Raw genomic sequence first — 12,682 nt, forward strand, 5'->3', positions numbered from 1 at the left:
CATTGAGTGCCTGCAGCTTTTCCTGGAGCACAGTGCAAGCTGTCAGTGGATCTACCATTCTAGAGCTTGGAGGTTGGTGGCCCTCTTCTCACAGCTCCACAAGGTAGTGCCCCACTAGCAACCCTGTGTGGGGGCTCCAACCCCACATTTCTCCTCCACATTTCCCTAGTAAAGGTTCTCCATGAGGGCTCCCCCCTACAGCAGGCTTCTGCCTGAAAATTCCAAAGATCCTCTGAAATCTAGGTGGAGGCACCCATGCCTCAACTCTTGTACTTGGGAAGAGTATACCCGCAGGCTTAACACCATCTGGAAGCTGCCTAGACTTAGGGCTTGCACCCTCTGAAGCAGTGGCCCAAGTTGTATCTGGGGCCTTTTGAGTCATGGCTAAAGCTGGAGTGGCTGGGATGCAGAGAGTAATGTCTCCGAGGTTGCACAGGGCAGCAGGGCTTGAAGCCTGGGCCACAAAACCATTCAGTCCCTCTAGGCCTCTGGGCCTGTGATGGGAGGGGCTGTCAAGAAGTTCTCTGAAATGTCTTGAAGACCTATTGCCCATTGTCCTGGCTATTAGCACTTGACTCCTTTTTACTTATGCAGATGTCTACAGCCTACTTGAATTCCTCCCCTGAAAATGGGCTTTTCTTTTTTATCACATGGCCAGGCTGCAAATTTTCCAAACTTTCATGCTTTGCTTCCCTTTTAAATATAAGTTCCAGTTTTACATTAGTTTGTTAGAAGTAGCCAGGACACATTTTGATTGTTTTGCTGCTTAGAAATTTCTTCTGCCAGATATCCTAAATCATCACTCTCAAGTTTAACGTTCCACAGATCCCTAGGGCAGGGGCACAATGCCTCCAGGTTCTTTGCTAATGCATAACAAAAGTGACCTTTGCTCCAGTTCCCAATATGTTCCTCATCTCCGTCTGAGACCTCCTCAGCCTGGACCTCACTGTTCATATCACTATTAGCATTTTGATCACAACAGTTTAACAAGTCTCTAGGAAGTTCTGAACTTTCCCTCATCTTCCAGTCTTCTTCTGAGCCCTCTACACTCTTTCAACCTCTGCCAGTTACCTAATTCCAAAGCTGCTTCCACATTTTCAGGTATCTTTAAAGCAATGCCCCATTCCTCGGTACCAATTTTCTGTATTAGTCCGTTCTGGTATTGCTATAAAGAAATACTTGATACTGAGTAATTTACAAAGAAAAAAGGTATAATTGGCTCATGGTTCCGCAGGCTGTACAGGAAGCATAGCAGCTTCTGCTTCTGGGGAGGTCTCAGGAAACTTTCAATCATGGTGGAAGGTGAAGAGAAAGCAGGCATGTCTTGTGTGGCCAGAGCAGGAACAAAAAAAGAGCAGGGGGAGGTGCCACGCACTTTTACACAACCATATCTTATGAGAACTCACTCCCTATATAGTACCAAGGAGGACAGGAGTGAACCGTTTATAAGAATTTCACCCTATTATCCAGTCACCTCCCACCAGGCCCCACCTCCAACACTAGGGGTTATAATTCAACATAAGATTTTGTGGGGACCCAAATCTAAATCATATCAGTCTTGAATTATTGGCTTCATCACCCTTGCTACCTACAAATGGCACTAATGAAATAGCGATCACACCCTGAAAATTACTTTTGATGTAAAAAAGGTGTCGGACTAGAGTGGAAATAGACCATGAATATACGTCTAAAAAGGTCTCCTTCAGATAAATTGGTACACACCATCAAGCTCATTAGGATAGGAAACCAAGGTTCAATTCTCAAGAGGTCACAATTTCATTTACTCAGTATGATTTTACAAAGTGCCTACACATTATCAGCTCCCACTTGCAGCTGTTTCTAAATTAAAAAAAAAAAAATCTCTAGAGGGACCACCAATTCCTCCTAAATCTCCAACTGAAAGGACCTTTTGGGAATCAGGTTTCTTCTGTATCTCTGAAAGGGTAACACCTTAAACACACTTTAACCCAGAGATTTATCGTAATATCTAATAATACTTGCATCCTAGACATACATCATAAAAGGGTACATTAAATTTTGAAGGTAGCTATGCTGCAAAATAGTTTAAAATGAAATAATTGTACAGTATTGATTTGTGCTTCAAATCCAGTCTTAGGCTGGTGCAGTAGCTCACACCTGAAATCCCAGAACTTTAAGAGGCCGAGGCAGGAAGATCACGTGAGGTCAGGAGTTTGAGACCAGCCTGGCCGACATGGTGAAACCCCGTCTCTACTAAAAATACAAAAACTAGCTGAGCGTTTTGGCTCATGCCTGTAATCCCAGCTACTCAGGAGGCTGAGGCATGAGAATTGCTTGAACCCAGGAGGCTGAGGCTGCCGTGAGCCGAGATCACGCCACTACACTCCAGCCTGGGTAACAAGAGCCAGACTCTATCTCAAAAAAAAAAACAAAAAAAAATTCGAGTATTAGACCAAGCTGGTTTTAGAACAGCATTGACATTTTGTCATCTAGCAAAACTGATAGAATTAGTCTGATAACTGCTTTGGAGTCTGAATGTATCCTAAACGTCTCACTGGAGTTGTTCACTTTAGCTGAGAAGCAGTTGTCAGGATCTGTCGGCTACTTGGCTGCTATTCCAAAGCAAGTGTTATTGTTTCCTGCTGTCCACGCATGATTGACAGTGGCCTCCAAAGTCTTATTCACCTTCTGGTAAGTGGAGCTGTCAAATACTGTCATTTATAGTCGTGTGATGCTGAAATTCATCAGTCTTGAAGCCAACCGCAAAAAGTTGTTCTATGTCACCTGGGACTCTGATCTCAAAATATATTTGGCATCCAGCCAGCGAGTCCTTATAACTCAGCACAAGAGCACCCTGAATGAAAGGTCTAGAGATGTCAAAATCCAGGCTGCAGCCCTGGTTGGTGTGCTCTCACTTGTACCTTCTCTTGATTCTAGCATTTTGCCCCCAGTGTTAGATGAAGAGGCTGAATCACAGGTCAGGTCAGCTTTAGTCCACATAAAAAGCTCATCTTCCCCAGTAATCCCTGTGCCTAGTGTCTTGTCAGCGTTCCACTTCTCTGTAAATGTCAGACGATATTTGATCCATCTGTTCTTGGTTTCCAGACTACCTTTCACTTTGGTGGCCTCAGGATTGGCTGAGCCTGAACTTGTAACATCCAGTCTATTCCCAGATTTTGTTTTCAAATGAAGTTTTATTAACGCTAATCTACAGCGCTTGATGAAGACATCCCTGGTAGATGTGTCAAGATTGGTGTAAATGGGAGGGACAGCCATCTTCTGCTCAGTGGCAGCCACAGGAGGCTCAGCAGGGTAAGGGGGTGGATTTTCCTATGCTGCTCTGAAGGTCATCTGTTCTTATTTCTGGTGGTAACTACTCACTTACTAAGATGAATAACAGTATTTATTTACATGTCTTCAAAACGACTTCCTCCCCACCCTTCAATCACATTACCTTTCTTGAATTAAAGTAATAGAATTTTATTTTACTTCTTCTTTCTCTGTGTTTTTTTCATTGCTTAAACAACAAAATTTTATTATATTCAAACTCACTTTCCATAACTTGTGGCGTATTTCTGCATTTATTTTTCATCTCACCATAGCACTTCCTCTAAGAATGTTTTTAGTGGTTTGTGTGTGTCTGTGTATGCGCACGCGTACGCGTGTGTGTGTAAGATTTTCAGGGTATAATACCAAAGAAAAAAAATCTTCCTTCACCCTCACAGTTAAATAAAAGTCTAGATAGATGTAAAATTTTAGGTTTGCCTTTTTTCTTTGAACATTTTGAAAACATTTCCCATTGACTTCTTACATTTAGTGTTATTCTTAAGAAGTCTTAGGCTAGTCTCATTCTTGTAACTTACAGATAAAGCTTTATGCTCTTTAATATTTCAAAATTTTCCCTTGGTCTTTGATATTCCTTAATTTTACTTTAATATTTAGGCTTTTAAAATCAATTCAGTTGGAAAATGATGACACTTTTCATTGTGAAATCTTTAGTCTTTCTCTGATTTTATAAAATTTTTCATTATTAATTTTTTCCAGAAGTTTTCTCCTCCCTTTTACCTGTATGCAGTACCTGAATCATAGAGGTATTGACACTTCCTATGCCACCATTTGTATTTTTAACTTGTATACTCTCCTTCTCTGTACAAGCAAGTCATATGTATTGATGTTAAGCCTGAAGGGGACAGTTACATGGTGAAGTGACACCTCTTTCTCAGATATTCTGAAACTGAAACCAGAGAGGTCACTGGCAACTTAACTATCAGTTCAGACCTTGCATTTCTGAAAGCTTGTCGTTCCCCTCAGGTTCTGGCAAGCCAGAAATATTCAGGTAAGTAATTCTTAATAGACAAGGGTGAGTTTGAGATGGTTATTTGTGCAGGGAGTCACTGAGCAGAGATACATCGAGTTGCCTATCTCCCCATGTATACTTGGATATCTTCCTCTGGAGCAATTTACTCCAGAGTTGCTGTTAATAATGGGAGTATGGCCTATCTCCCAAGGACGGTTGGGTGTAAGTAATTGCTGAGAGCAATTTTTCACAGCTGGGTGCACTGGCTCAAAACCGTACTCCCAGCACCTTGTGAGGCCATGGCTGGAGGATCACTTGAGGTAAGGAGTTTGAAGCCAACCTGGCCAACATAGTGAGAACTCACCTCTACCAAAGATTAAAAAAAAAAAAAAAAATAGCTGGGTGCAGTGGCACACACCTGTGGTCCCAACTCCTTCAGAGGCTGAAGTGGGAGGATCTCTTGGATCCAGGAGGTCAAGGTGTCAGTGAGCTGTGATTGTGCCACTGCTACTAATGCAGCCTGGGCAACAGAGTAAGACTCCATCTCAAAAGAAAACGGAAAAGAGAAGAAAAGAAAAAAGTGGTTCCTCATGTCTAGGGTGGTACCAGATGCTACTATGCGGTTAATGTTGAGTCTCCTGTACCGGCGGCTCATGCATCATTGGCCCGAGGAAATACACCGGGAGGTTGTCTAGGCCAACTGCTTCCGAGCCCCTTGGTTCATAGACGTTTACTTCTAAGTTGGCATTTAGCCTGTTTCAGTCTAAATTTATATACTTGTTTTATTGTGCTTTGCAAATACTGTGTTTTTTACAAATTGAACGCTTGTGGCAGCCTTGCATTCAGCAAGTCTGTTTGTGCCATTTTTCCCAAGCATGTGCTCACCTTGTGTCTCTGTGGCACATTTTGGTAATTCTCATAATATTTCAAGCTTTTTCATTATTATTATATGTGTTATGATCATCTGGAATCAATGATCTATTTTAATTGTTTTCCAGCTCTACAAACCATGCCCATATATGACAGTGAACATATATGATAAATGTTGTATTGTTCTGGCTGCTCCACAGACTGGCCTTTCTCCTTTTCTCTCTCTCCCCTTGGGCCTCCCTACTTCCTGAGACAAAACAGTATTGAAACTAGTTCAATTAATATCGCCACAATGCCCTTTAAGTGTTCAAGTGAAAGGGGGAGTCACATGTCTTTCACTTTAAATAAGAATCTGGAACTGACTAAGCTTAGTGAGGAAGGCATGTCAATAGCTGAGATGGGCTAAAAGCTAGGCCTCTTGTGCCAGTTAGCCAAGTTATGAATGCAAAGGAAAAGTTAGAAGGAAATTAAATATTCTACTGCAGTGACCACATCCGTAATAAGAAAGCAAGATAGCCTTTGCTGATATGAAGAGAGTTTTCATCATCTGGATTGAAGATCAAGCCAGCCACAACATTCCCTTAAAAGCCAAAGCTTAATCCAGACTGAGGCCTTTTAACTCTATTCAGTTCTATAAAGACTGAGAGAGGTGAGGAAGATGTGGGAAAAAATTTGAAGCTAGGAAACGTTGGTTCATGAAGTTTAGGGAAAGAAGCCGTCTCCACAACATCAGAAGTACAAGGTGAAGCCACAAGTGCTGTGTCAAAAGTGGCGGCAAATTATCCAGAAGTAGCTCAAATAATTGATAAACGTGGCTACACTAAACAACAGAGTTTCAATGTAGTGAAACAACCTTTTACTGGGAAAAGATGCCATTTAGAATTTTCACAGCTAGAGAAGAGAACTTAATGCCTGGCTTCAAAGAATCCAAGGACAGGCTGACTCCCTTGTTAGGTACTAATGCAACTGGGGACTTTAAGTCGAAGCCAATGCTCATTTACTATTCTGAAAATCCTAGGGCCCTTAAGAATTACACTAAGTCTAATCTTTCTGTGTTCTACAAATGGAGCCAGAAAGTCTGAATAACAGCACATCTGTTTACAACATAGGTTACTGAATATTTTAATCCCACTGTTGAGACTTACTGCTTAGAATAAAATATTCCTTTCAAAATAATGCTGCTCATTGGCAATGCACCTGGTCGCCCAAAAGCTCTGATGGAGATATACAAGGAGATTAATGTTGTTTTCATACCTGCTAATATAACATTCATTCCGCAGCCCATGGATCAAGGGGTAAGTTAGATTTTCAAGGTAAGACCCTATACATGTTGCAAGATTATTACTGCTTTAGATTGTGATATCTCTTGTGGATCTTGGCAAAATAAATGGAAAATGTTCTGGAAAGGATTCACCATTCTAGATGTCATTAAGAACATTCACGATTTGTGGGAGGAAGTCCTAATATCAACATTAACAAAAGTTTGGAGGAAGTTGGTTCCAACCCTCATGGATGACTTAGAAGGGTTCAAAACTTCAGTGAAGGAAGTAACTGAAGATGTGGTAAAAGCAGCAGGAGAACTAGAACTGGAAGTGAAGCCTGAGATATGACGGAATCACTGCAATGTCATGATAAAACATGAATGAATGAGGAGTTGCTGCTGATGGATGAGCAAAGAACATGGCTTCTTCAGATGGAATCTACTTCTAGTGAAGATGTAAACAATGTTGAAATGAAAACAAAGCGTTTTGAATATCCCATAAACATAGTTGATAAAGTAGCGGCAAGGTGTGAGATGTCAGACTCCAATTTTGAAAGATGTTCTAATGCAGGAAAAATGCTTTCAAACAGCATCACATGCTGCAGAGAAGTATTTTGTAGCAGGAAGAGTCAGTCAATGCAGCAAAAGTCATTGCTGTCTTATTTTAAGAAATTATTTCAGCAACCACTACTCTGACCAGTCAGCAGCCATCAACACTGAGGCAGGACCTGCCTATCAGCAAAAAGATTACAACTCACTTAAGGCTTATGTGACCATTAGCATTCTTTAGGCAATTAAGTATTTTTTAATTAAGATGTGTACATTGCTTTTATTGACTTAATTCTATTGCACGCTTAATGGACTACAGTATTGTATAAACATAACTTTCTTTTCATGTTCTCAACACTTTAATTAAGATGACTTCTCAGGAAATAATACACATCACACCAACTGTCTTTGTAGATTTAATTGGTACTTGAAGAAATCCTGAGATAATTCAATGTATCTTTAACTCTTTTCTTTTTTTTAATTTCAAATTTTATTTTAGATGCAGGGGGTACATATGCAGATTTGTTACGTGGGTATGTTGTACCCAGGTCATGAGCATAGTACCCAACAGGTAGGTTTTTAACCCATGCTCCTCTCTCTCTCTTCCTGCTCTAGTGGCCATAGTGTCTGTTGTTCCTATGTTTATGTCCATATGTACTCCATGTTTAGCTCCCACTTATAACTAAGAACATGTGATATTTGATTTTCTGTTTCTGCACTAATTTGCTTAGGATTATGACTTCCAGCTCCATTTATGTTGCTGTGGATGGTATGATTTCATTCTCTCTTATGGCTGTGTAGTATTCTGTGGTTCTATGTACCACATTTTCTTTTTTGTTATTTGACTTTGAAGTTCATGGGTAACTGTACAGGTTTGTGATGTAGGTAAACTTGTATCATGGAGGTTTGTTGTATAGATTATTTCAGTACTTAGACATTAAGCCTGGTACCCATCTTTTATTTTTTCTCATCCTCTCCCTCCTCCCACCCTCCACTCTCTGACAGGCCCCAATGTGTGTTGTTCCTCTCTATGTGTCCAGGAGCTCTCATCATTTAGCTCCCACTTTTAAGTGAGAACATGTGGTATTTGGTTTTGTGTTCCTAGGTTAGTTCGTGAAGGATAATGGCCTCCATCCCCATTCATGTTCCTGCAAAGGATATGATCTCCTTTTTAATGGCCACATAGTATTCCATGCTGCATATGTGCCACATTGTCTTTATCTAGTCTACTATTGATAGACATAGGTTGATTCCATGTCTTTGCTATTGTGAACAGTGCTGCAATGAACATATGCATGTATGTGTCTTTATAATAGAACAATTTATATCCCCTTGGGTATATAGCAGTATTTCTGGTTTTAGGTCTCTGAAAAATTGCCACATTGTCTTCCACAAATGATTGAACTAATTTACATTCCTACCAACAGTGTATAAGAATTCCCTTTTCTTCATAACCTCACAATAGCATGTGTTATCTTTTTAACTTTCTAGTAATAGCTATTCTGACTGGTGTGAGATGGTATCTCACTGTGGGTTTGTTTTGCATTTCTCTAATGATCAGTGATGTTGAGGTTTTTTATCAGGATTGCTGGATGCATGTATGTCTTCTTTTGAGAAATGTCTGTTCATGTTCTTTGCCCACTTTTTAATGGTTTTTTTTCTTGTAAATTTGTTTAAGTTCCTTATAGTTGCTAGATATTGGACCTTTGTCAGACACGGTTTGCAAAAATTTTCCCCCATTATGTATGTTGATAGTTTCCCTTGCTAGGCAGAAGCTGTTTAGTTTAATTACATCCTGTTCATTAATTTTTGCTTTTGCTGCAATTGATTTTGGTGTCTTCGTCATGAAATCTTGCCTCATTCCTATGTCCAGAATGGTATTGCCTCAGTTGTCTTCCAAGGTTTTTATAGTTCTGGGTTTTACATTTAAGTCTTTAATCCATCTTGAGTTAATTTTTTATATAGGGTAAGGAAGGAGTTTTAATTTTCTGCATGTGGCTAGTCAGTTATCCCAGCACCATTTATTAAATAGGGAAGGCTTCCCCCTTTGTTTTTGTCAATTTTGTTGAAGATCAGATAGTTGTAGATATGTAACCTTATTTCTGGGTCCTCTGTTCTGTTCCATTGCTTCATGTATTTGTTTTTGTACCAGTACCATGTTGTTTTGGTGACCTTGGCCCTGTAGCATAGCTTAAAGTCAGATCGTGAGATGCCTCCAGGTTTGTTCTTTTTTTGAGACGGAGTTTCGCTTTTGTTACCCAGGCTGGAGTGCAATGGTGGGATCTTGGCTCACCGCAACCTCCGCCTCCTGGTTTCAGGCAATTCTCCTGCCTCAGCCTCCTGAGTAGCTGGGATTACAGGCACGCACCACCATGTCCAGCTAATTTTTTGTATTTTTAGTAGAGACGGGGTTTCACCATATTGACCAGGATGGTCTCGATCTCTTGACCTTGTGATCCACCGCCTCGGCCTCCCAAAGTGCTGGGATTACAGGCTTGAGCCACTGCAGGTTTGTTCTTTTTGCTTAGGATTGCCTTGACTATTTGGGCTCTTTTTGTTTCATATGAATTTTTAAATAGTTGTTTTTTCTAGTTCTGTGAAGAATGTCAGTGGTGGTTTAATAGGAATAGCATTGAGTCTATAAATTGCTTTGGGCAGTGTGGGCATTTTGATGATATTGATTCTTCCTATCTATGAGCATCAAATGTTTTTCCATTTGTTTGTGTCGTCTCCAATTCCTTTGAGCAGTGTTTCATAGTTCTCCTGGGAGAGCGCCTTCACCTCCCGGGTTAGCTGCGTGCCTGGGTAGTTTGTTCTTTTCGTGGCTATTGTGAATGGCATTGTGCTTCTTATTTGACTCTCAGCTTGACTGTTATTGCCATTAAGGGATGTTGGTAATTCTTGCACATTAATTTCGTATCCTGTTTATCAGCTTAAGGAGCTTTGGGGCTGAGACTGTGAGATTTTCTAGATATGAAATCATGTCATCTGAAAATTGGGATAGTTTGACTTCCTCTCTTCCTATTTGAATGCCCTTTCTTTTTTTCTCTTGCTTGAATGTCTTGCCCAGAAATTCTAATACTATGTTGAATAGGAGGGGTGAGAGAGGGCATCCTTGTCTTGTGCTGGTTTTCAAGGGGAATGCTTCCAGCTTTTGCCCACTCATTGTGATGTTGGCTGTGGGTTTCTCATAGATAGCTCTTATTATTCTGAGGTATGTTCCTTCAATACCTGGTTTATTGAGAGGTTTTTTTTAAACCATAAAGCAGCGTTGAATTTTATTGAAAGCCTTTTCTACATCTATTGAGATAATCGTGATTTTTGTCTTTAGTTCTCTTTGTATGATGACACTTATTGATTGGCATATGTTGAACAAACCCTGCATCCTAGGAATAAATTCTACTTGATTGTGGTGGATGAGCTTTTTGATGTGCTTCTGGATTCAGTTTCCCAGTATTTTGTTGAGAATTTTCAAATCAGTGCTCATCGAGGATATTGGAAGTTTTCTTGTTTTGTTGTATCTCTGCCAGCTTTTTGTATCTGGATGATGCTGGCCTCATAAAATGAGTTAGGGAGGAATCTATCCTCCTCAATTTTTTGGAATAGTTTCAGCAGGAGCTCTTTTTCATACATCTGGTAGAATTCAGCTGTGAATTCATTTTGTCTTTGGATTTTACGTATTTATTAATTTTTTTATTGTTAAGCTATGCATTATTAACTCATTTTCAGAGCTTGTTCTTGCTCTTTTCAGGGATTCAATTTCTTCCTGGATCAGTCTTGGGAGGGTGTATATGTCCAGGAATTTATCTTTCTTCTAGATTTTCTAGTGTGTGATGTACCACATTTTCCTTATCCAGTTTACCATCGATGGTCACCCTGGTTAATTCCACATCTTTACTTTTGTAAATAGACTGGTGGTGAACATACTAGTGCATGTGTCTTTCTAGTATAATGATCTATTTCCTTTTGAGTATATACCCAGTAATGGGATGGTTAGGTGGAATGGTAGCTCTATTTTAAGTTCTTTGAGAAATCTTCAAACTGCTTTCCACATAGGCTAAACTAATTCCCTTTTTTTCTACAGCCTTACCAGCATATATGGTTTTTTGACTTTTTAATAATGGCCATTCTGACTATTGTGAGACGGTATTCCATTGTGGTTTTGATTTGCATTTTTCTGGTGATTAATGATGATGAGCTTTTTTTTTTTGTCACTAGCATGTCTTCTTTGAGAAGTGTCTGTCATGTCCTCTATTCAGTGTTGAATGGAGTTATTTGGGTTTTTGCTTATAGATTTATTTAAGTTCCTCAATATTAGACATCTGTTGGATGCATAGTTTGTGAATATTTTTCCCCCACTACATAGGTTGTCTGTTTACTCTGTTGATAGTTTTGTTTGCTCTGCAGAAGCTCTTTAGTTTAATTAGGTTCCACTTGTCAAATTTTACTTTTTTTTCCTTAATATATATTTCATTGCATTTTACGTTTTGGGGTACAGGTGAAGAATATGCAAGATTGTTGCATAGGTGCATACATGGCAATGTGGTTTGCTGCCTTCCTCCCCATCACCTATATCTGGCATTTCTCCCCATGTTATCCCTCCCCAACTCCCCACCCCCACTGTCTCTCCCCTAGTTTCCCCCCATAGACCCCAGGGTGTGATGCTCCCCTCCCTGTGTCCATGTGTTCTCATTGTTCAGCATTCACCTATGAGTGAGAACATGCAGTGTTTGATTTTCTGTTCTTGTGTCAGTTTGCTGAGAATGATTGTTTCCAGGTTCATCCATGTCCCTACAAAGGGCATGAACGCATCATTTTTATGGCTGCATAGTATTCCATGGTGTATATGTGCCACATTTTCCCTATTCAGTCTATCATCGATGGGCATTTGGGTTGGTTCCAGGTCTTTGCTATGGTAAACAGTGCTGCAGTGAACATTCGTGTGCATGTGTCCTTATAGTAGAATGTTTTATACTCCTTTGGATATCCACCCAGTAATGGGATTGCTGGGTCAAATGGAATTTCTATATCTAGGTCCTTGAGAAATTGCCACACTGTCTTCCACAATGGTTGAACTAATTTACACTCCCACCAAGAGTGTAAAAGTGTTCCTATTTCTCCACATCCTCTCCAGCATCTGTTGTCTCCAGATATTTTAATGATTGCCCTCTTGGCAGAACTGGAAAAAACCACCTTAATCTTTATATGGAAACAAAAGAGAGCCCACATAGCCAAGACAATTCTAAGCAAAAAGAACAAAGCCAGAGGCATTGTGCTACCTGATTTCAAACTATACTACAAGGACACAGTAATCAAAACAGCATGATAGTTGTACTGAAACAGAGATATAGACCAATGGAACGGAACAGAGGCCTTGGAGGCAATGCCACACATCCGCAACCATCTGATCTTTGACAAACCTGACAAAAACAAGCAATGGGGAAAGGATTCCCTGTTTAATAAATAAATGGTATTTGAAAACTGGCTATCCATCTGCAGAAAGCAGAAACTGAGCCCTTTCCTGACACCTTACACTAAAATTAACTCCAGATGTGTTAAAGACTTAAACATAAGACCTAACACCATAAAAACCCTAGAAGAAAACCTAGGCAAAACCATTCAGGACATAGGCATAGGCAAGGACTTCATGACTAAAACACTAAAAGCATTGGCAACAAAAGACAAAATAGACAAATGGGACCTAATCAAACTCCAGAGCTTCTGCA

This window comes from Callithrix jacchus, chromosome 18 (assembly GCF_049354715.1).
Source record: "Callithrix jacchus isolate 240 chromosome 18, calJac240_pri, whole genome shotgun sequence".
Classification (NCBI taxonomy): domain Eukaryota; kingdom Metazoa; phylum Chordata; class Mammalia; order Primates; family Cebidae; genus Callithrix; species Callithrix jacchus.